The sequence below is a fragment of the Mobula hypostoma genome, chromosome 5 (assembly GCF_963921235.1).
Source record: "Mobula hypostoma chromosome 5, sMobHyp1.1, whole genome shotgun sequence".
In the NCBI taxonomy this organism is placed as follows: domain Eukaryota; kingdom Metazoa; phylum Chordata; class Chondrichthyes; order Myliobatiformes; family Myliobatidae; genus Mobula; species Mobula hypostoma.
The window spans coordinates 101,538,591-101,559,792 of NC_086101.1; the positions used below are offsets into that span (position 1 = coordinate 101,538,591).

General features: G+C 53.1%; 1 protein-coding gene across 1 annotated transcript in view; it reads right to left on the reverse strand.

Moving 5' to 3' along the window:
- Positions 1-21,202, reverse strand: part of LOC134346871 (contactin-associated protein-like 5) — a 1,673,098-nt gene that overhangs the window by 898,345 nt on the left and 753,551 nt on the right. The gene's annotated exons all lie outside the window — the stretch shown is intronic.

Sequence of the window (21,202 nt, forward strand, 5' to 3'; positions counted from 1 at the left end):
ACGCAAGACTGGGGAGGGGTAGGTCTAGAGATAGAAAAGAATTGGGAGGGGAAGGTCAGGAGATAGGTAACACTGGGGAGGGGAAGGTCATGAGATAGGTAAGACTGGGGAGGGGAAGGTCAGGAGATAGGTAAGACAGAGGACATGATGGTTAGGAGAAAGTTAAGACTGGGGACGAGGATGGTCAGGAGAAACGCAAAACTGGGGAGGGGAAGGACAGGAGATAGGTAAGACTAGAGACGAGGATGGTCAGGAGAGAGGTAAGACTGGGGAGAAGAATGTGAGGAGATAGGTAGCACTGGGGACGAGGACGGTCAGGAGATAGGTAACACTGGAGAGGGGAAGGTCAGGAAATAGGCAACACTGGGGACGGGGACGGTCAGGAGATAGTTAACACTGGAGAGGGAAAGGGTAGGAGATAGTTAACATGGAGAGGGAAAGGTCAGGAAATAGGTAAGACTGGGGAAGGGAAGGTCAGGAGATAGGTAACACTGGGGCCGGGGACGGTCGGGATATAGGTAACACTGGGGAGTCAAAGGTCATGAGATAGGTAACACTGGGTACGGGGACAGTCTGGAAATAGGTAACACTAGGGAGGGGAAGGTCAGGTGATTGGTAAGGCAGGGGACGAGGATGGTCAGGAGATAGGTTAGACTGAGGAGGGGAAGGTCAGGAGATAGGTAACACGGGAAGAGGATGGTCAGGAGATAAGGTAACACTGGAGACGGGGAAGGTCAGGACGTATGTAAGACTGGAGACGGGGAAGGTCAGGAGACAGGTAAGACAGGGGAGGGTAAGATCAGGAGATGGGTAACACTGGGAACGAGGACCGTCAGGAAATAGGTAACACTGGAGAGGAGGAAGGTCAGGACGTATGTAAGACTGGAGATGGAGAAGGTCAGGGGATAGGTAACACTGGGGACGAGGACGGTCAGGAGATAGGTAACACTGGAGACGAGGAAGGTCAGGACGTATGTAAGACTGGAGACGGGGAAGGTCACGAGATAGATAAGACTGCGGAGGGGACGGTCAGGAGGTGGGTAACACTGGGGAAGAGGACGGTCAGGAGATAAGTAACATTGGGGAGGGGATGGTCAGGGGGTATGTATCACTGAAGAGGTGCAAGGTCAGGAGGTAGGTACCACTAGAGAGGGGAATGTTGGGAGGTAGGTACCACTGGAGAAGGGGAAGGTCTGGATATAGATAGGACTGGGGACGGACATGATCAGTAAGTAGGTAGGACTGGGGACGGGGACGGTGAGGAGGTAGGTAAGACTGGGGATGAGGACGGACAAGAGGTAAGTAACACTGGGGACTGGGATGGTCAGGAAATAGGTAAAACTGGGGAGTGGAAGGTCAGGAGATAGTTAACACTGGGGAGGGGAAGGTCAGGAGATAGGTAAGACTGGGGAGGGGAAGGTCAGGAGATAGGCAACACTGTGGACAGGAAGTTCAGGAGATTGGAATGTCTGGGGAGTGGAAGGCCAGGATATAGGTAAGACTGGGGAGGGGAAGGTCAGGAGATGGGTAAGACTCCGGAGAGGAAGTTCAGGAGATAGGAAAGTCTGGGGAGTGGAAGACCAGGATATAGGTAAGACTGGGGAGGGGAAGGTCAGGAGATGGGTAAGACTCCGGAGAGGAAGTTCAGGAGATAGGAAAGTCTGGGGAGTGGAAGACCAGGATATAGGTAAGACTGGGGAGGGGAAGGTCAGGGGATAGGCAACACTGGGGAGGGGATAGCCAAGGGGTTATGTATCACTGAAGAGGTGCAAGGTCAGGAGGTAGGTACCGCAAGAGAGGGGAATGTCGGGAGGTAGGTACCACTGGAGAGGGGGAAGGTCAGGAGATAGGTAAGACTGGGGACGGACATGGTCAGTAAGTAGGTAGGACAGGGGACGGGGATTGTGAGGAGGTAGGTAAGACTGTTAACGGTCAAAAGATAGGTAACACTGGGGACGGGGAAGGTCAGTCTATAGTTAACACTGGGGAGTCAAAGGTCAGGAGATAGGTAACATTGGGAACGGGGACGGTCAGGAAATAGATAACACTGGGGAGTGGAAGGTCAGGAGATAGGAAAGTCTGGAGAGGGGAAGGCCAGGATATAGGTAAGACTGGGGAGGAGAAGGTCAGGAGATGGGTAATACTGGGGACGAGGATGGTCAGGAATTAGGTAAAAGTGGGTAGGGGAAGGTCAGGAGATAGGCAGCACTGGGGACAGGGATGGTCAGGAGATAGTTAAAACTGGAGAGGGAAAGGTCAGGAGATAGGTAACACTGGGGAGGGGAAGGTTAGGAGATAGGTAAGTCTGGGGAGGGGAAAGTCAGGAGATAGGTAAGACTGGGGAGGGGAAGGTCATGAGATAGGTAAGACTGGGGAGGGGAAGGTCAGGAGATAGGTAAGACAGAGGACATGATGGTTAGGAGAAAGTTAAGACTGGGGACGAGGATGGTCAGGAGAAACGCAAAACTGGGGAGGGGAAGGTCAGGGGATAGGTAAGACTGGGGAGGGGAATGTCAGGAGATAGGTAATACTGGGGACGAGGATTGTCAGGAGTTAGGTAAAACTGGGTAGGGGAAGGTCAGGAGATAGGCAACACTGGGGACAGGGATGGTCAGGAGATAGTTAACACTGGAGAGGGAAAGGTCAGGAGATAGGTAACAATGGTGATGGGGATGGTCAGGAGATAGGTAATACTGGGGACGGCAAGGTCAGGAGATAGGTAATACTGGGGACGAGGATTGTCAGGAGTTAGGTAAAACTGGGTAGGGGAAGGTCAGGAGATAGGCAACACTGGGGACAGGGATGGTCAGGAGATGGTTAACACTGGAGAGGGAAAGGTCAGGAGATAGGTAACAATGGTGATGGGGATGGTCAGGAGATAGGTAATACTGGGGACGGCAAGGTCAGGAGATAGGTAAAACTGGGGAGGGGAAGGTCAGTAGATAGGTAAGACTGGGGAGGGGAAGGTCAGGAGATAGGCAACATGGCGGAGAGGAAGGTCAGGATATGGGTAACACTGGGGAGTCAAAGGTCATGGGATAGGTAACAGTGGGAACGGGCACGGTCAGGAAATAGGTAACACCGGGGAGGAGAACGTCAGTAGATAGGTAAGACTGGCGACGAGGATGCTCAGTAGATAGGTTAGACTGGGGAGGGGAATGTCAGGAGATAGGTAACACTGGGTATGTGGACCGTCAGGAGACAGGTAACACTGGAGACGAGGAAGGTCAGGACATATGTAAGACTGGAGACAGGGAAGGTCAGGAGATAGGTAAGACTGCGGAGGGGAAGATCATGAGCTGCGTAACACTGGGGAAGAAGACGGTCAGGAGATAGTTAACATTGGGGAGAGAATGGTCAGGGGGTATGTATCACTGGAGACGGGCAAGGTCAGGAGGTAGGTATCACTAGAGAGGGGAATGTCGGGAGGTAGGTACCACTTGAGAAGGGGAAGGTCAGGAGATAGGTAAGACTGGGGAGGGGAAGGTCAGGATATAGATATTACTGGGGACGGACATGGTCAGTAAGTAGGTTGGACTGGGGACGGGAACGGTGAGGAGGTAGGTAAGACAGGGATGAGAACGGTCAAGAGATAGGTAACACTGGGGACAGGGAAGGTCTGTATATAGATAACACTAGGGAGTCAAAGTTCAGGAGTTAGGTAACACTGGGAACGGGGACGGTCAGGAGATAGGTAACACTGGGGAGTGGAAAGTCAGGAGATAGTTAACAGTGGGGAGGGGAAAGTCAGGAGATAGGTAAGACTGGGGAGGGGAAGGTCAGGAGATAGGCAACACTGCGGAAAGGAAGGTCAGGGGATAGGAAAGTCTGGGGAGGGGAAGGCCAGGATATGGGTAAGATTGGGGAGGGGAAGGCCGGGAGATGGGTAAGACAGGAGAGGAGAAGGTCAGGCGATAGGCAACACTGGGGATGAGAACGTTCAGGAGATAGGTAAGACTGGGGAGAGGAAGGTCAGGAGACAGGTAACACTGGGGAGGGACAGGTCAGGAGATAGGTAAGACTATGGAGGGGAAGGTCAGGAGATAGGTAAGACAGGGGACATGATGGTCCGGAGACAGTTAAGGCTGGAGACGAGGATGGTTAGGAGATACGCAATACAGGGGAGGGGAAGGTCAGGGGATAGGTAAGACTGCGGAGGGGAATGTCAGGAGATGGGTAAGACTGGGGAGGGGAAGGTCAGGAGATAGACAACACGGCGGAGAGGAAGGTCAGGGTATGGTAACACTGGGGAGTCAAAGGTCATGGGATAGGTAACAGTGGGAACGGGCACGGTCAGGAAATAGGTAACACTGGGGAGGGGAACGTCAGTAGATAGGTAAGACTGGCGACGAGGATGATCAGGAGATAGGTTAGACTGGGGAGGGGAATGTCAGGAGATAGGTAACACTGGGGATGTGGACCGTCAGGAGACAGGTAACACTGGAGACGAGGAAAGTCAGGACGTATGTAAGACTGGAGATATGGAAGGTCAGGAGATAGGTAAGACTGCGGAGGGGAAGATAATGAGCTGCGTAACACTGGGGAGGAGGACGGTCAGGAGATAGTTAACATTGGGGAGGGGATGGTCAGGGGGTATGTATCACTGGAGACGGGCAAGGTCAGGAGGTAGGTACCACTAGAGAGGGGAATGTCGGGGGGTAGGTACCACTTGACTGTGGGAAGGTCAGGAGATAGGTAAGACTGGGGAGGGGAAGGTCAGGATATAGATAAGACGGGACGGACATGGTCAGTAAGTAGGTAGGACTGTGGACGGTGACGGTGAGGAGGTACGTAAGACTGGGGATGAGAACGGACAAGAGATAGGTAACACTGGGCATCGGGAAGGTCAATATATAGTTAGCACTGCGGAGTCAAAGGTCAGGGGATAGGTAACATTGGGAACAGGGACGTTCAGGAGATAGGTAAGACTGGGCAGGGGAAGATCAGGAGATAGGCAACATTGTGGAGAGGAACGTCAGGAGATAGGTAAGACTCGGGAGGGGAAGGTCAGGAGATTGTTAACACCGGGGAGGGGAAGGTCAGGAGATAGGTAACGCAGGGGAGGGGAAGGTCAGGAGATAGGTAAGACTGGGGACGAGGATGGTCAGGAGAAAGGTAAGTCTGGGGAGGGAAAGGCCAGGATATAGGTAAGACTGGGGCAGGGAAGGTCAGGAGATAGGTAAGACAGGAGAGGGGAAGGTCAGGAGATAGGCAACACTGGGGATGAGAACGGTCAGGAGATAGGTAAGACTGGGGAGAGGAAGGTCAACAGACAGGTAAGACAGGGGACATGATGGTCCGAAGATAGTTAAGACTGGAGACGAGGATGGTAGAGATACACTAGACTGGGGAGGGGTAGGTCAGGGGATAGGTAAGACTGGGGAGTGGAATGTCAGCAGATGGGTAACACTGGAGAGGAGGACGGTCAGGGGATAGTTAACATTGGGGAGGGGATGGTCAGGGGGTATGTATCACTGAAGAGGTGCAGGGTCAGGAGGTAGGTACCACTACAGAGGGGAATGTCGGGAGGTAGGTACCAGTGGAGAGGGGGATGGTCAGGATATAGGTAAGACTGGGGAGGGGAAGGTCAGGATATCGATAAGACTGGGGATGGACATGGTCAGTAAGTAAGTAGGACTGGGGACGGGGATGGTGAGGAGGTAGGTAAGTGGGGATGAGAACAGTCAAGAGATAGGTAACATTGGGAACGGGGACGGTCAGGAGATAGGTAAGACTGGGGAGGGAAAGGTCAGGAGATAGGTAATACTGGGGAGGGGAAGGCCAGGAGATAGGTAAGACTGGGGACAGGGCAGGTCAGGAGATAGGTAAGACTGGGGAGGGGAAGGTCAGGAGATAGGCAATAATGCGGAGAGGAAGGTCAGGAGATAGGTAACACTGGGGACGTGGTCCGTCATGAGGCAGGTAACAGCGGAGACGAGGAAGGTCAGGACATATGTAAGACTGGAGACGGGGAAGGTCAGGAAATAGGTAAGTCTGGGGAGGGGAAGGCCAGGATATGGGTAAGACAGGGGACATGATGGTACGGAGATAGTTAAGACTTGAGACGGGGAAGGTCAGGAGATATGTAAGACTGCGGAGGGGAATGTCAGGAGATGGGTAACACTGGGGAGGAGAACGGTCAGGAGATCGTTAATATTGGGAGAGGATGGTCAGGAGGTATGTATCACTGTAGAAGTGCAAGGTCAGGAGGTAGGTACCACTAGAGAGGGGAATGTCGGGAGGTAGGTACCACTGGAGAGGGGGAAGGTCAGCAGATAGGTAAGACTGGGGAGGGGAATGTCAGGATAAAGATAAGACTGGTGACGGACATGGTCAGTAAGTAGGTAGGACTGGGGCCGGTGACGGTGAGGAGGTAGGTAAGACTGGGGATGAGAACGGACAAGAGATAGGTAATACTGGGGACGGGGAAGGTCAGTATATAGTTAACACTGGGCAGTCAAAGGTCAGGAGATAGGTAACATTGGGAACGGGGACGTTCAGTAGACAGGTAAGACTGGGGAGGGGAAGTTCAGGAGAAAGGCAACATTGCGGAGAGGAATGTCAGGAGTTAGGTAAGACTTGGGAGGGGAAGGTCAGGAGATAGGTAAGTCAGGGGACATGATTGTCAGGAGATAGCTAAGACTGGGGACGAGGATGGTCAGGTGATACGCAAGACTGGGGAGGGGTAGGTCTAGAGATAGAAAAGAATTGGGAGGGGAAGGTCAGGAGATAGGTAACACTGGGGAGGAGACGGTCAGGAGATAGGTAACACAGGGGACAGGACCAGTCAGGACATAGGTAACACAGGGGAAGAGGGCAGTCAGGAGATAGTTAACACTGGAGAGGGGAAGGTCTGGAGAGAAGTAATACTGGGGAGGGGAAGGTCAGTAGATAGGCAACACGGTGGAGAGGAAGGTCAGGAAATAGGTAACAATGGGGACGGGGACGGTCAGATTATAGGTATCACTGGGGAGTCAAAGGTCATGAAATAGTTAACACTGGGAACGGGGACGGTCAAGAAATAGGTAACACCGGGGAGGGGACGATCAGGAGGTATGTCAGACTGGGGACGAGGATGGTCAGGAGATAGGTAAGACTGGGGCAGGGTAGGGCAGGAGATAGGTAAGACTAGAGAAGGGAAGGTCAGGAAATAGGTAAGACTGGGGAGGGAAAGGTCAGGAGAAAGGTAACACTGGGGAGGGGAAGGTCAGGAGATAGGCAACACTGGGGACGGGGATGGTCAGGAGATAGGTAATACTAGGGACAGGAAGGTCAGGTGATAGGTAAGACTGGAGACGAGGACGGTCAGGAGATAGGTAAGACTGGGGAGGGGAAGGTCAGAAGATAGGTAGCACTGGGGAGGGGAAGGTCAGGATATAGGCAACACAGCAAACGGAGACGGTCAGGAAATAGTTAACACAGAGAGGGAAAAGTCAGGAGATAGTTAACACTGGGGAGGAGAAGGTCAAGAGACAGGTAAGACTGGGGAGGGGAAGGTCAGGAGATAGGTAATACTGGGGAGGGGAAGGTCAGGAGATAGGTAACACTTGGGACAGGGCCGGTCAGGAGGTAGGTAACACTGGGGATGGGGATGGTCAGGATATAGGTAACACTGGGGAGTCAAAGGTCATGACAATAGGTAACAGGGGGAATGGGGACGGTCAGGAAATAGGTCCCACCAGGGAGGGGAAGGTCAGGAGATAGGTAAGACTGGAGACAAGGATGGTCAGGGGATAGGTTAGACCGGGGAGGGGAAGGTCCGGAGATAGGTAACACTGGGAACGTGGAGTGTCAGGAGATAGGAAACACTGGAGACGAGGAAGGTCAGAACCTAGGTAAGACTGGAGACGGGGAAGATCAGGAGATAGGTAAGACAGCGGAGGAGAAGATCAGGACATGGGTAACACTGGGGAGGAGGACGGTCAGGAGATAGTTAACATTGGGTAGGGGATGGTCAGGGGGTATGTATTACTGGAGAGGGGCAAGGTCAGGAAGTAGGTACCACTAGAGAGGGGAATGTCGGGAGGTAGGTACCATTTGAGAGGAAGAAGGTCAGGAGATAGGTAAGACTAGGGAGGGGATGGTCAGGATATAGATAAGACTGGGCACGGACATGGTCAGTAAGTGGGTACGACGGGGGACGGGGAGGAGGTAGGTAAGACTGGGGATGAGAACGGACAAGAGATAGCTAACACTGGGGACGGGGAAGGTCAGTATATAGATAACACTGGGGAGTCAAAGGTCAGGAGATAGGTAACATTGGGAACGGGGACGGTCAGGAAATAGATAACAATGGGGAGGGGAAGGTCAGGAGATAGGCAACACCGCGGAGAGGAAGGTCAGGAGATAGGTAACACTGGGTACGGGGGCAGTCAGGATATAGGTAACACAGGAGAGGGGAAGGTCAGGAGATAGGTAAGACTGGGGATGAGGACGGACTGGAGGTAGGGAAGTCTGGGGAGGGGAAGGCCAGGATGTAAGTAAGTCTGGGGCGGCGAAGGTTAGGAGATGGGTAAGACAGGAGAGGGGAAGGTCAGGAGATAGGCAACACTGGGGATGAGGACAGTCAGGAGATAGGTAACACAGAAGAGGGGAAGGTCAAGAGATAGGTAAGACTGAGCAGGGGAAGGTCAGGATATAGTTAACACAGGAGAGGGGAAGGTCAGGAGATAGGTAACGCTGGGGACATGATGGTCCGGAGATAGTTAAGACTGGAGACGAGGAGGGTCAGGAGATAAGCTAGACTGGAGAGGGGAAGGTCAGGGGATAGGTAAGACTGGAGAGGGGAAGGTCAGGATATTGATAAGACAGGGGACTGACATGGTCAGTAAGTAGGTAAGACTGGGGAGTGGAAGGTCAGGGGATAGGTAAGACTGGGGAGTGGAAGGTCAGGAGATAGGTGACAGTGGCAACGGGGACGGTCAGGAAATAGGTAGCACGGGAAGGGGAAGGTCAGGAGATGGGTAAGACTGGTGACGAGGATGGTCAGGAGATAGGTTAGACTGGGGAGGGGAAGGACAGGAGATAGGTAACACTGGAGACGAGGAAGGTCAGGACGTATGTAAGACTGGAGATCGGGAAGATCAGGTAATATGTAAGACTGTGGTGGGGAAGGTCAGGAGATGGGTAAGATGGGGGGGGGGAAGGTCAGGAGATAGGCAACACTGGGGATGAGGACAGTCAGGAGATAGGTAACACAGAAGAGGTGAAGGTCAGGAGATAGGCAACGCTGGGGACATGATGGTCCGGAGATAGTTAAGACTGGAGACGAGGATGGTCAGGAGATACGCTAGACTGGGGAGGGGAAGGTCAGGGGATAGGTGAGACTGGAGAGGGGAAGGTCAGGATATAGATGAGACAGGGGACTGACATGGTCAGTAAGTAGGTAAGACTGGGGAGTGGAAGGTCAGGGGATAGGTAAGACTGGGGAGTGGAAGGTCAAGAGATAGGCAACACTGCGGAGAGGAAGGTCATGAGATAGGTGACAGTGGGAACGGGGACGGTCAGGAAATAGGTAACACGGGGAGGGGAAGGTCAGGAGATGGGTAAGACTGGTGACGAGGATGGTCAGTAGATAGGTTAGACTGGGGAGGGGAAGGACAAGAGATAGGTAACACTGGAGACGAGGAATGTCAGGACGTATGTAAGACTGGAGATCGGGAAGATCAGGAGATATGTAAGACTGTGGTGGGGAAGGTCAGGAGATGGGTAACACTGGGGAGGAGGACAGTCAAGATATAGTTAATATTGGGGAGGGGATGGTCTGGAGGTATATATCACTGTAGAGGTACAAGGTCAGGAGGTGGTACCACTAGAGAGGAGAATGTTGGAAGGTAGGTACCACTGGAGAGGGGGAAGGTCAGGAGATAGGTAAGACTGGGGAGGATAATGTCAGGATATAGATAAGACTGGGGCAGGGAAGGTCAGGAGATAGGTAAGGCTGGGGACGAGGACGGTCAGGAGATAGGTAGGACTGGGGATGGGAAGGTCAGGAGATAGGTAACACTGGGGAGGGAAAGGTCAGGAGAGAGGTAACACTGGGGAGGGGAAGGTCAGGAAATAGGCAACACTGGGGACATTATGCTCCGGAGATAGTTAAGACTGGAGACGAGGATGGTCAGGAGATACGCAAGAGTGGGGAGTGGAAGCGCAGGGGGTAGGTAAGACTGGGGAGGGGAAGGTCAGGAGATAGGCAACACTGTGGAGAGGAAGGTCAAGAGATAGGTAACACAGGGGAGGGAGACAGTCAGGATATAGGTAACACTGGGGAGTCAAAGTTCATGAGATAGGTGAGAGTGGGAATGGGGACGTTCAGGAAATAGGTAACACCCGGGAGGGGAAGGTCAGGAGATGGGTAAGACTGGTGCAAGGATGGTCAGGAGATAGGTTAGACTGGGGAGGGGAAGGACAGGAGATAGGTAACACTGGAGACGAGGAAGGTCAGGACGTATGTAAGACTGGAGATCGGGAAGATCAGGAGATATATAAGACTGTGGTGGGGAAGGTCAGGAGATGGGTAACGCTGGGGAGGAGGACGGTCAAGATATAGTTAATATTGGGGAGGGGATGGTCTGGAGGTATATATCACTGCAGAGGTACAAGGTCAGGAGGTAGGTACCACTAGAGGGGAGAATGTTGGAAGGTAGGTACCACTGGAGAGGGGGAAGGTCAGGAGATAGGTAAGACTGGGGAGGGTAAGATCAGGATATAGATAAGACTGGGGACGGGCATGGTCAGTAAGTAGGTAGGACTGGGGACGAGACGGTGAGGAGGTAGGTAATACTGGGGATAAGAATGGTCAAGAGATAGGTAACACTGGGGACGGGGAAGATCAGTATACAGTTAACATGGGGAGTGAATGGTCAGGAGAGAGGTAACACTGGGAACGGGGTAGGTCAGATTATATAGTTAACACTGGGGAGTCAAAGGTCAGGAGATTGGTAACCATGGGAACGGGGACGGTCAGCAAATAGGTAACACTGGGTGGGGAAGGTCAGGAGATAGATAAGACTGGGCAGGGGAAGGTCAGGAGATAGGCAACACAGCAGAGAGGAAGTTCAGGAGATAGGTAAGTCTGGGTAGGGGAAGGCCAGGATATAGGTAAAACTGGGGCGAGGAAGGTCAGGAGATGGGTAAGAAAGGAGAGGGGAAGGTTAGGAGATAGGCAACACTGGGAATGAGGACGGTCAGGAGATAGGTAAGACTGGGGACAGGAAGCTCAGGAGACAGGGAATACTGGGGAGACAAAGGTCAGGAGATAGGTAACACTGGGAACGGGGACAGTCAGGAAATAGGTAACACTGAGGAGGGAAGGTCAGGAGATAGTTAACACTGGGGAGGGGAAGGTCAGGAGATAGGTAAGACTGCGGAGAGGAAGGTCAGGAGACAGGTAAGACTGGGGAGGGAAAGGTCAGGAGATAGGTAAGACTAGGGAGGGGAAGGTCAGGAGATAGGTAAGACAGGGGACATGATGGTCAGGAGATAGCTATGACTGCGGACGAGGATGGTCAGGTGATACGCAAGACTGGGGAGGGGAGTTCAAGAGATAGGTAAGACTTGGAAGGGGAAGGTCAGGAGATGGGTAACACTGGGGACAGGGCCGGTCAGTTCATAGGTAACACTGGGGAAGAGGGCAGTCAGGAAATAGGTTGCACTGGGGAGGGGAAGGTCAGGAGATAGTTACCACTGGGGAGGGGAAGGTCTGGAGAGAGGTAATACTGGGGAGGGGAACATCAGGAGATAGGCAACACTGTGGAGAGGAAGGTCAGAAGATGGGTAACACTGGGGACGGGGACGGTCAGATTATAGGTATCACTGGGGAAACAAAGGTCATGAAATAGGTAACACTGGGAACGGGGACGGTCAAGAAATAGGTAACACCATGGAGGGGACGATCGGGAGGTATGTATGACTGGGGACGAGGTTGTCCAGGAGATAGGTAAGACAGGGGAGGGGAAGGTCAGGAGATGAATAATACTGGAAATGGGGAAGGTCAGGAGGTAGGTAACACATGGGAGGGGAAGGTCAGGAGATGGGTAAGACTGAGGATGAGGACGGTCAGAAGACAGGTAAGACTGGGGAGCGGAAGATCAGGATATAGGTAAGACTGGGGCAGGGAAGGTCAGGAGATAGGTAAGGCTGGGGATGAGGACGGTCAGGAGATAGGTAAGACTGGGGATGGGAAGGTCAGGAGAGAGGTAACACTGGGGATGGGAAAGTCAGGAAATAGGCAACACTGGGGACATTATGGTCCGGAGATAGTTAAGACTGGAGACGCGGATGGTCAGGAGATACGCAAGAGTGGGGAGTGGAAGCGCAGGGGGTAGGTAAGACTGGGGAGGGGAAGGTCAGGAGATAGGCAACACTGTGGAGAGGAAGGTCAAGAGATAGGTAACACTGGGGAGGGAGATAGTCAGGATATAGGTAACACTGGGGAGTCAAAGGTCATGAGATAGGTGACAGTGGGAATGGGGACGGTCAGGAAATAGGTAACACCGGGGAGGGGAAGGTCAGGAGATAGTTAACAATGGGGAGGGGAAGGTCAGGAGATAGGTAAGACTGGGGAGGAAAAGGTCAGGAGATAGGTAAGACTCAGGAGGGGAAGGTCAGGAGATAGGTAAGACAGGGGACATGATAGTACGGAGATAGTTAAGACTGCAGACAAGGATGGTCAGGAGATATGCAAGACTGGGGAGTGGAAGGTCAGGGGATAGGTAAGACTGGGGAGGGAAAGGTCAGGCGATAGGTAAGACTGGGCAGGGGAAGGTCAGGAGATAGGCAACACTGCAGAAAGGAAGGTCAGGAGATAGGTAAGTCTGGGGTGGGGAAGTCCAGGATATCGGTAAAACTGCAGCGGGGATGGTCAGGAGATGGGTAAGACAGGACATGGGAAGGTCAGGAGATCGGCAACACTGGGAATGAGGACGGTCAGGAGTTAGGTAAGACAGGGGAGAGGAAGGTCAGGAGACAGGTAACACTGGGGAGGAAAAGGTCAGGAGATAGGTAAGACTCAGGAGGGGAAGGTCAGGAGATAGGTAAGACAGGGGACATGATGGTACGGAGATAGTTAAGACAGCAGACGAGGATGGTCAGGAGATAAGCAGGACTGGGGAGTGGATGGTCAGGAGATAGGTAAGACTGGGAGTCAAAGGTCAGGAGATTGGTAAAATTGGGAATGGGAACGGTCAGGAGATAGTTAACACCGGGGAGGGGAAGGTCAGGAGATAGTTAAGACTGGGCAGGGAAAGGTCAGGAAATAGGCAACACTGCGGAAAGGAAGGTCAGGAGATAGGTAAGTCTGGGGTGGGGAAGTCCAGGATATCGGTAAAACTGCAGCGGGGATGGTCAGGAGATGGGTAAGACTGAGGATGAGGACGGTCAGAAGACAGGTAAGACTGGGGAGCGGAAGGTCAGGATATAGGTAAGACTGGGGCAGGGAAGGTCAGGAGATAGGTAAGACTGGAGAGGGGAAGGTTAGGAGATAGGTAAGATTGGGGACGAGGACGGTCAGGAGATAGGTAAGACTGGGGATGGAAAGGTCAGGAGATAGGTAACACTGAGGAGGGAAAGGTCAGGAGAGAGGTAACACTGGGGAGGGGAAGGTCAGGAAATAGGCAACACTGGGGACATGATGGTCCGGAGATAGATAAGACTGGAGATGAGGAGGGTCAGGAGATACGCAAGAGTGGAGAGTGGAAGCGCAGGGGGTAGGTAAGACTGGGGAGGGGATGGTCAGAAGATAGGTAAGACTGGGAGTCAAAGGTCAGGAGATGGGTAAGAAAGGAGAGGGGAAGGTTAGGAGATAGGCAACACTGGGAATGAGGACGGTCAGGAGATAGGTAAGACAGGGGACAGGAAGCTCAGGAGACAGGGAATACTGGGGAGACAAAGGTCAGGAGATAGGTAACACTGGGAACGGGTCAGTCAGGAAATAGGTAACACTGAGGAGGGAAGGTCAGGAGATAGTTAACACTGGGGAGGGGAAGGTCAGGAGACAGGTAAGACTGGGGAGAGGAACGTCAGGAGACAGGTAACACTGGGGAGGAAAAGGTCAGGAGATAGGTAGGACTCAGGAGGGGAAGGTCAGGAGATAGGTAAGACAGGGGACATGATGGTACGGAGATAGTTAAGACTGCAGACGAGGATGGTCAGGAGATATGAAAGACTGGGGAGTGGAAGGTCAGGGGATAGGTAAGACTGGGGAGGGGAAGGTCAGGAGATGAGTTATACTGGAAATGGGGAAGGTCAGGAGGTAGGTAACACATGGGAGGGGAAGGTCAGGAGATGGGTAAGACTGAGGATGAGGACGGTCAGAAGACAGGTAAGACTGGGGAGCGGAAGGTCAGGATAGAGTTAAGACTGGGGCAGGGAAGGTCAGGAGATAGGTAAGACTGGAGAGGGGAAGGTCAGGAGATAGGTAAGACTGGGGATGAGGACGGTCAGGAGATAGGTAAGACTGGGGTTGGGAAGGTCAGGAGAGAGGTAACACTGGGGAGGGGAAGGTCAGGAAATAGGCAACACTGGGGATATGATGGTCCGGAGATAGTTAAGACTGGAGACAAGGATGGTCAGGAGATACGCAAGAGTGGAGAGTGGAAGCGCAGGGGGTTGGTAAGACTGGGGAGGGGATGGTCAGCAGATAGGTAAGACTGGGAGTCAAAGGTCAGGAGATTGGTAAAATTGGGAACGGGAACGGTCAGGAGAGAGGTAACACTGGGCAGGGGAAGGTCAGGAGATAGGCAACACTGTGGAAAGGCAGGTCAGGAGATATGTAAGTCTGGGGTGGGGAAGTCAAGGATATCGGTAAAACTGCAGCGGGGATGGTCAGGAGATGGGTAAGACAGGAGATGGGAAGGTCAGGAGATCGGCAACACTGGGAATGAGGACGGTCAGGAGATAGGTGAGACAGGGGAGAGGAAGGTCAGGAGACAGGTAACACTGGGGAGGAAAAGGTCAGGAGATAGGTAAGACTCAGGAGGGGAATGTCAGGAGATAGGTAAGACAGGGGACATGATCGTACGGAGATAGTTAAGACTGCAGACGAGAATGGTCAGGAGATATGCAAGACTGGGGAGTGGAAGGTCAGGGGATAGGTAAGACTGGGGAGGGGAAGGTCAGGAGATAGGTAAGACTGGGGAGGGGAAGGTCAGCAGATAGGCAACACTGCGGAGAGGAAGGTCAGGAGATAGGTAACACAGGGTACGGGGTCAGTCAGCATATAGGTAACACTGAAGAGGGGAAGGTCAGGAGATAGGTAACGCTGGGGAGGGGAAGGTCAGGAGATAGGTAAGACTGGGCAGGCAAAGGTTAGGAGATGGGTATGACAGGAGAGGGGTAGGTCAGGAGATTAGCAACACTGGGGATGACGACAGTCAGCAGATAGGTAACACTGGGGAGTGGAAGGTCAGGAGATAGGTAAGACAGGGGACATGATGGTCCGGAGATAGTTAAGACTGGAGACGAGGATGGTCAGGAGATACGCTGGACTGGGAAGGGGAAGGTCAGGAGATAGGTAACACTGGGGTCGAGGATGGGCAGGAGTTAGGTAAGACAGGGGAGAGGAAGGTCAGGAGACAGGTAACACTGGGGAGGAAAAGGTCAGGTGATAGGTAAGACTCAGGAGCGGAAGGTCAGGAGATAGGTAAGACAGGGGACATGATGGTACGGAGATAGTTAAGACTGGAGACGAGGATGGCCAGGAGACATGCAAGACTGAGGAGTGGAAGGTCAGGGGATAGTTAAGACTGGGGAGGGGAAGGTCAGGAGATGAGTAATACTGGAAATGGTGAAGTCAGGAGGTAGGTAACACATGGGAGAGGAAGGTCAGGAGATGGGTAAGACTGAGGATGAGGATGGTCAGAAGACAGGTAAGACTGGGGAGCGGAAGGTCAGGATATAGGTAAGACTGGGGCAGGGAAGGTCAGGAGATAGGTAAGACTGGAGAGGGGAAGGTCAGGAGATAGGTAAGACTGGGGACGAGGACGGTCAGGAGATAGGTAAGACTGGGGATGGGAAGGTCAGGAGATAGGTAACACTGAGGAGGGAAAAGTCAGGAGAGAGGTAACAGTCGGGAGGGGAAGGTCAGGAAATAGGCAACACTGGGGACATGATGGTCCGGAGATAGTTAAGACTGGAGACGAGGATGGTCAGGAGATACGCAAGAGTGGAGAGTGGAAGCGCAGGGGGCAGGTAAGACTGGGGAGGGGCTGGTCAGGAGATAGGTAAGACTGGGGAGGGGAAGGTCAGGAGATAGGCAACACTGCGGAGAGGAAGGTCAGGAGATAGGTAAGTCTGGGGTGGGGAAGTCCAGGATATCAGTAAAACTGCAGCGGGGATGGTCAGGAGATGGGTAAGACAGGAGATGGGAAGGTCAGGAGATCGGCAACACTGGGAATGAGGACGGTCAGGAGATAGGTGAGACAGGGGAGAGGAAGGTCAGGAGACGGGTAACACTGGGGAGGAAAAGGTCAGGAGATAGGTAAGACTCAGGAGGGGAAGGTCAGGAGATAGGTAAGACAGGGGACATGATCGTACGGAGATAGTTAAGACTGCAGACGAGGATGGTCAGGAGATATGTAAGACTGGGGAGTGGAAGGTCAGGGGATAGGTAAGACTGGGGAGGGGAAGGTCAGGAGATAGGTAGGACTGGGGAGGGGAAGGTCAGGAGATAGGCAACACTGCGGAGAGGAAGGTCAGGAGATAGTTAACACCGGGGAGGGGAAGGTCAGGAGATAGTTAAGACTGGGCAGGGGAAGGTCAGGAGATAGGCAACACTGCGGAAAGGAAGGTCAGGAGATAGGTAAGTCTGGGGAGGGGAAGGCCAGGATTTAGGTAAAACTGGGGCGGGGAAGGTCAGGAGATGGGTAAGACAGGAGAGGGGAAGGTTAGGAGATAGGCAACACTGGGAATGAGGACGGTCAGGAGATAGGTAAGACTGGAGACAGGAAGGTCAAGAGACAGGTAACACTGGGGAGACAAAGGTCAGGAGATATGTAACACTGGGAATGGGGACGGTCAGGAAATAGGTAACACTGAGGAGGGGAAGGTCAGGAGATAGTTAACACTGGGGAGGGGAAGGTCAGGAGATAGGTAAGACTGGGCAGGGGAAGGTCAGGAGATAGGCAACACTGCGGAGAGGAAGTTCAGGAGATAGGTAAGTCTGGGGAGGGGAAGGCCAGGATTTAGGTAAAACTGGGGCGGGAAAGGTCAGGAGATGGGTAAGACAGGAGAGGGGAAGGTTAGGAGACAGGCAACACTAGGAATGAGGACGGTCAGGAGATAGGTAAGACTGGAGACAGGAAGGTCAGGAGACAGGTAACACTGGGGAGACACAGGTCAGGAGATAGGTAACACTGGGAATGGGGACGGACAGGAAATAGGTAACACTGAGGAGGGAAGGTCAGGAGATAGTTAACACTGGGGAGGGGAAGGTCAGGAGATAGGTAAGACTGGGGAGGGATAAGTCTGTGGATAGGTAAGACTAGGGAGGGGAAGGTCAGGAGATAGGTAACACTGTGGAGGGAAAGGTCAGGAGAGAGGTAACACTGGGGAGGGGAAGGTCAGGAAATAGGCAACACTGGGGACATGATGGTCCGGAGATAGTTAAGACTGGAGACGAGGATGGTCAGGAGATACGCAAGAGTGGTGAGTGGAAGCGCAGGGGGTAGGTAAGACTGGGGAGTGGAAGGTCAGGAGATAGGTAAGACAGGGGACATGATGGTCCAGAGATAGTTAAGACTGGAGACGAGGATGGTCAGGAGATACGCTAGACTGGGGAGGGGAAGGTCAGGGGAGAGGTAAGACTGGGGAGGCGAATGTCAGGAGATAGGTAACACTGGGGTCGAGGATGGTCAGGAGTTAGGTAAAACTGGGTAGGGGAATGTCAGGAGATAGGTAACACTGGGGAGGGGATGGTCAGGAGATAAGTAAGACTGGGAGTCAAAGGTCAGGAGATTGGTAACATTGGGAACGGGAACGGTCAGGAGAGAGGTAACACTGGGGAGGGGAAGGTCAGGAGATAGTTAACACCGGGGAGGGGAAGGTCAGGAGATAGTTAAGACTGGGCAGGGGAAGGTCAGGAGATAGGCAACACTGCAGAAAGGAAGGTCAGGAGATAGGTAAGACTGGAGAGGGGAAGGTCAGGAGATAGGTAAGACTGGGGATGAGGATGGTCAGGAGATAGGTAAGACTGGGGTTGGGAAGGTCAGGAGAGAGGTAACACTGGGGAGGGGAAGGTCAGGAAATAGGCAACACAGGGGATATGATGGTCCGGAGATAGTTAAGACTGGAGACAAGGATGGTCAGGAGATACGCAAGAGTGGAGAGTGGAAGCGCAGGGGGTTGGTAAGACTGGGGAGGGGATGGTCAGCAGATAGGTAAGACTGGGAGTCAAAGGTCAGGAGATTGGTAAAATTGGGAACGGGAACGGTCAGGAGAGAGGTAACACTGGGCAGGGGGAGGTCAGGAGATAGGCAACACTGTGGAAAGGCAGGTCAGGAGATATGTAAGTGTGGGGTGGGGAAGTCAAGGATATCGGTAAAACTGCAGCGGGGATGGTCAGGAGATGGGTAAGACAGGAGATGGGAAGGTCAGGAGATCGGCAACACTGGGAATGAGGACGGTCAGGAGATAGGTGAGACAGGGGAGAGGAAGGTCAGGAGACAGGTAACACTGGGGAGGAAAAGGTCAGGAGATAGGTAAGACTCAGGAGGGGAAGGTCAGGAGATAGGTAAGACAGGGGACATGATCGTACGGAGATAGTTAAGACTGCAGACGAGAATGGTCAGGAGATATGCAAGACTGGGGAGTGGAAGGTCAGGGGATAGGTAAGACTGGGGAGGGGAAGGTCAGGAGATAGGTAAGACTGGGGAGGAGAAGGTCAGGAGATAGGCAACACTGCGGAGAGGAAGGTCAGGAGATAGGTAACACAGGGTACGGAGTCAGTCAGCATATAGGTAACACTGAAGAGGGGAAGGTCAGGAGATAGGTAACGCTGGGGAGGGGAAGGTCAGGAGATAGGTAAGACTGGGCAGGCGAAGGTTAGGAGATGGGTAAGACAGGAGAGGGGTAGGTCAGGAGATTAGCAACACTGGGGATGAGGACAGTCAGCAGATAGGTAAGACTGGGGAGTGGAAGGTCAGGAGATAGGTAAGACAGGGGACATGATGGTCCGGAGATAGTTAAGACTGGAGACGAGGATGGTCAGGAGATACGCTAGACTGGGGAGGGGAAGGTCAGGAGATAGGTAACACTGGGGTCGAGGATGAGCAGGAGTTAGGTAAGACAGGGGAGAGGAAGGTCAGGAGACAGGTAACACTGGGGAGGAAAAGGTCAGGTGATAGGTAAGACTCAGGAGCGGAAGGTCAGGAGATAGGTAAGACAGGGGACATGATGGGACGGAGATAGTTAAGACTGGAGACGAGGATGGCCAGGAGACATGCAAGACTGAGGAGTGGAAGATCAGGGGATAGTTAAGACTGGGGAGGGGAAGGTCAGGAGATGAGTAATACTGGAAATGGTGAAGTCAGGAGGTAGGTAACACATGGGAGAGGAAGGTCAGGAGATGGGTAAGACTGAGGATGAGGACGGTCAGAAGACAGGTAAGACTGGGGAGCGGAAGGTCAGGATATAGGTAAGACTGGGGCAGGGAAGGTCAGGAGATAGGTAAGACTGGAGAGGGGAAGGTCAGGAGATAGGTAAGACTGGGGACGAGGACGGTCAGGAGATAGGTAAGACTGGGGATGGGAAGGTCAGGAGATAGGTAACACTGAGGAGGGAAAAGTCAGGAGAGAGGTAACAGTCGGGAGGGGAAGGTCAGGAAATAGGCAACACTGGGGACATGATGGTCCGGAGATAGTTAAGACTGGAGACGAGGATGGTCAGGAGATACGCAAGAGTGGAGAGTGGAAGCGCAGGGGGCAGGTAAGACTGGGGAGGGGATGGTCAGGAGATAGGTAAGACTGGGAGTCAAAGGTCAGGAGATTGGTAAAATTGGGAATGGGGATGGTCAGGAGAGAGGTAACACTGGGCAGGGGAAGGTCAGGAGATAGGCAACACTGCGGAAAGGAAGGTCAGGAGATAGGTAAGTCTGGGGTGGGGAAGTCCAGGATATCGGTAAAACTGCAGCGGGGATGGTCAGGAGATGGGTAAGACAGGAGATGGGAAGGTCAGGAGATCGGCAACACTGGGAATGAGGACGGTCAGGAGATAGGTGAGACAGGGGAGAGGAAGGTCAGGAGACGGGTAACACTGGGGAGGAAAAGGTCAGGAGATAGGTAAGACTCAGGAGGGGAAGGTCAGGAGATAGGTAAGACAGGGGACATGATCGTACGGAGATAGTTAAGACTGCAGACGAGGATGGTCAGGAGATATGTAAGACTGGGGAGTGGAAGGTCAGGGGATAGGTAAGACTGGGGAGGGGAAGGTCAGGAGATAGGTAGGACTGGGGAGGGGAAGGTCAGGAGATAGGCAACACTGCGGAGAGGAAGGTCAGGAGATAGTTAACACCGGGGAGGGGAAGGTCAGGAGATAGTTAAGACTGGGCAGGGGAAGGTCAGGAGATAGTTAAGACTGGGCAGGGGAAGGTCAGGAGATAGGCAACACTGCGGAAAGGAAGGTCAGGAGATAGGTAAGTCTGGGGAGGGGAAGGCCAGGATTTAGGTAAAACTGGGGCGGGGAAGGTCAGGAGATGGGTAAGACAGGAGAGGGGAAGGTTAGGAGATAGGCAACACTGGGAATGAGGACGGTCAGGAGATAGGTAAGACTGGAGACAGGAAGGTCAGGAGACAGGTAACACTGGGGAGACAAAGGTCAGGAGATATGTAACACTGGGAATGGGGACGGTCAGGAAATAGGTAACACTGAGGAGGGGAAGGTCAGGAGATAGTTAACACTGGGGAGGGGAAGGTCAGGAGATAGGTAAGACTGGGCAGGGGAAGGTCAGGAGATAGGCAACACTGCGGAGAGGAAGTTCAGGATATAGGTAAGTCTGGGGAGGGGAAGGCCAGGATTTAGGTAAAACTGGGGCGAGAAAGGTCAGGAGATGGGTAAGACAGGAGAGGGGAAGGTTAGGAGACAGGCAACACTAGGAATGAGGACGGTCAGGAGATAGGTAAGACTGGAGACAGGAAGGTCAGGAGACAGGTAACACTGGGGAGACAAAGGTCAGGAGATAGGTAACACTGAGGAGGGAAGGTCAGGAGAT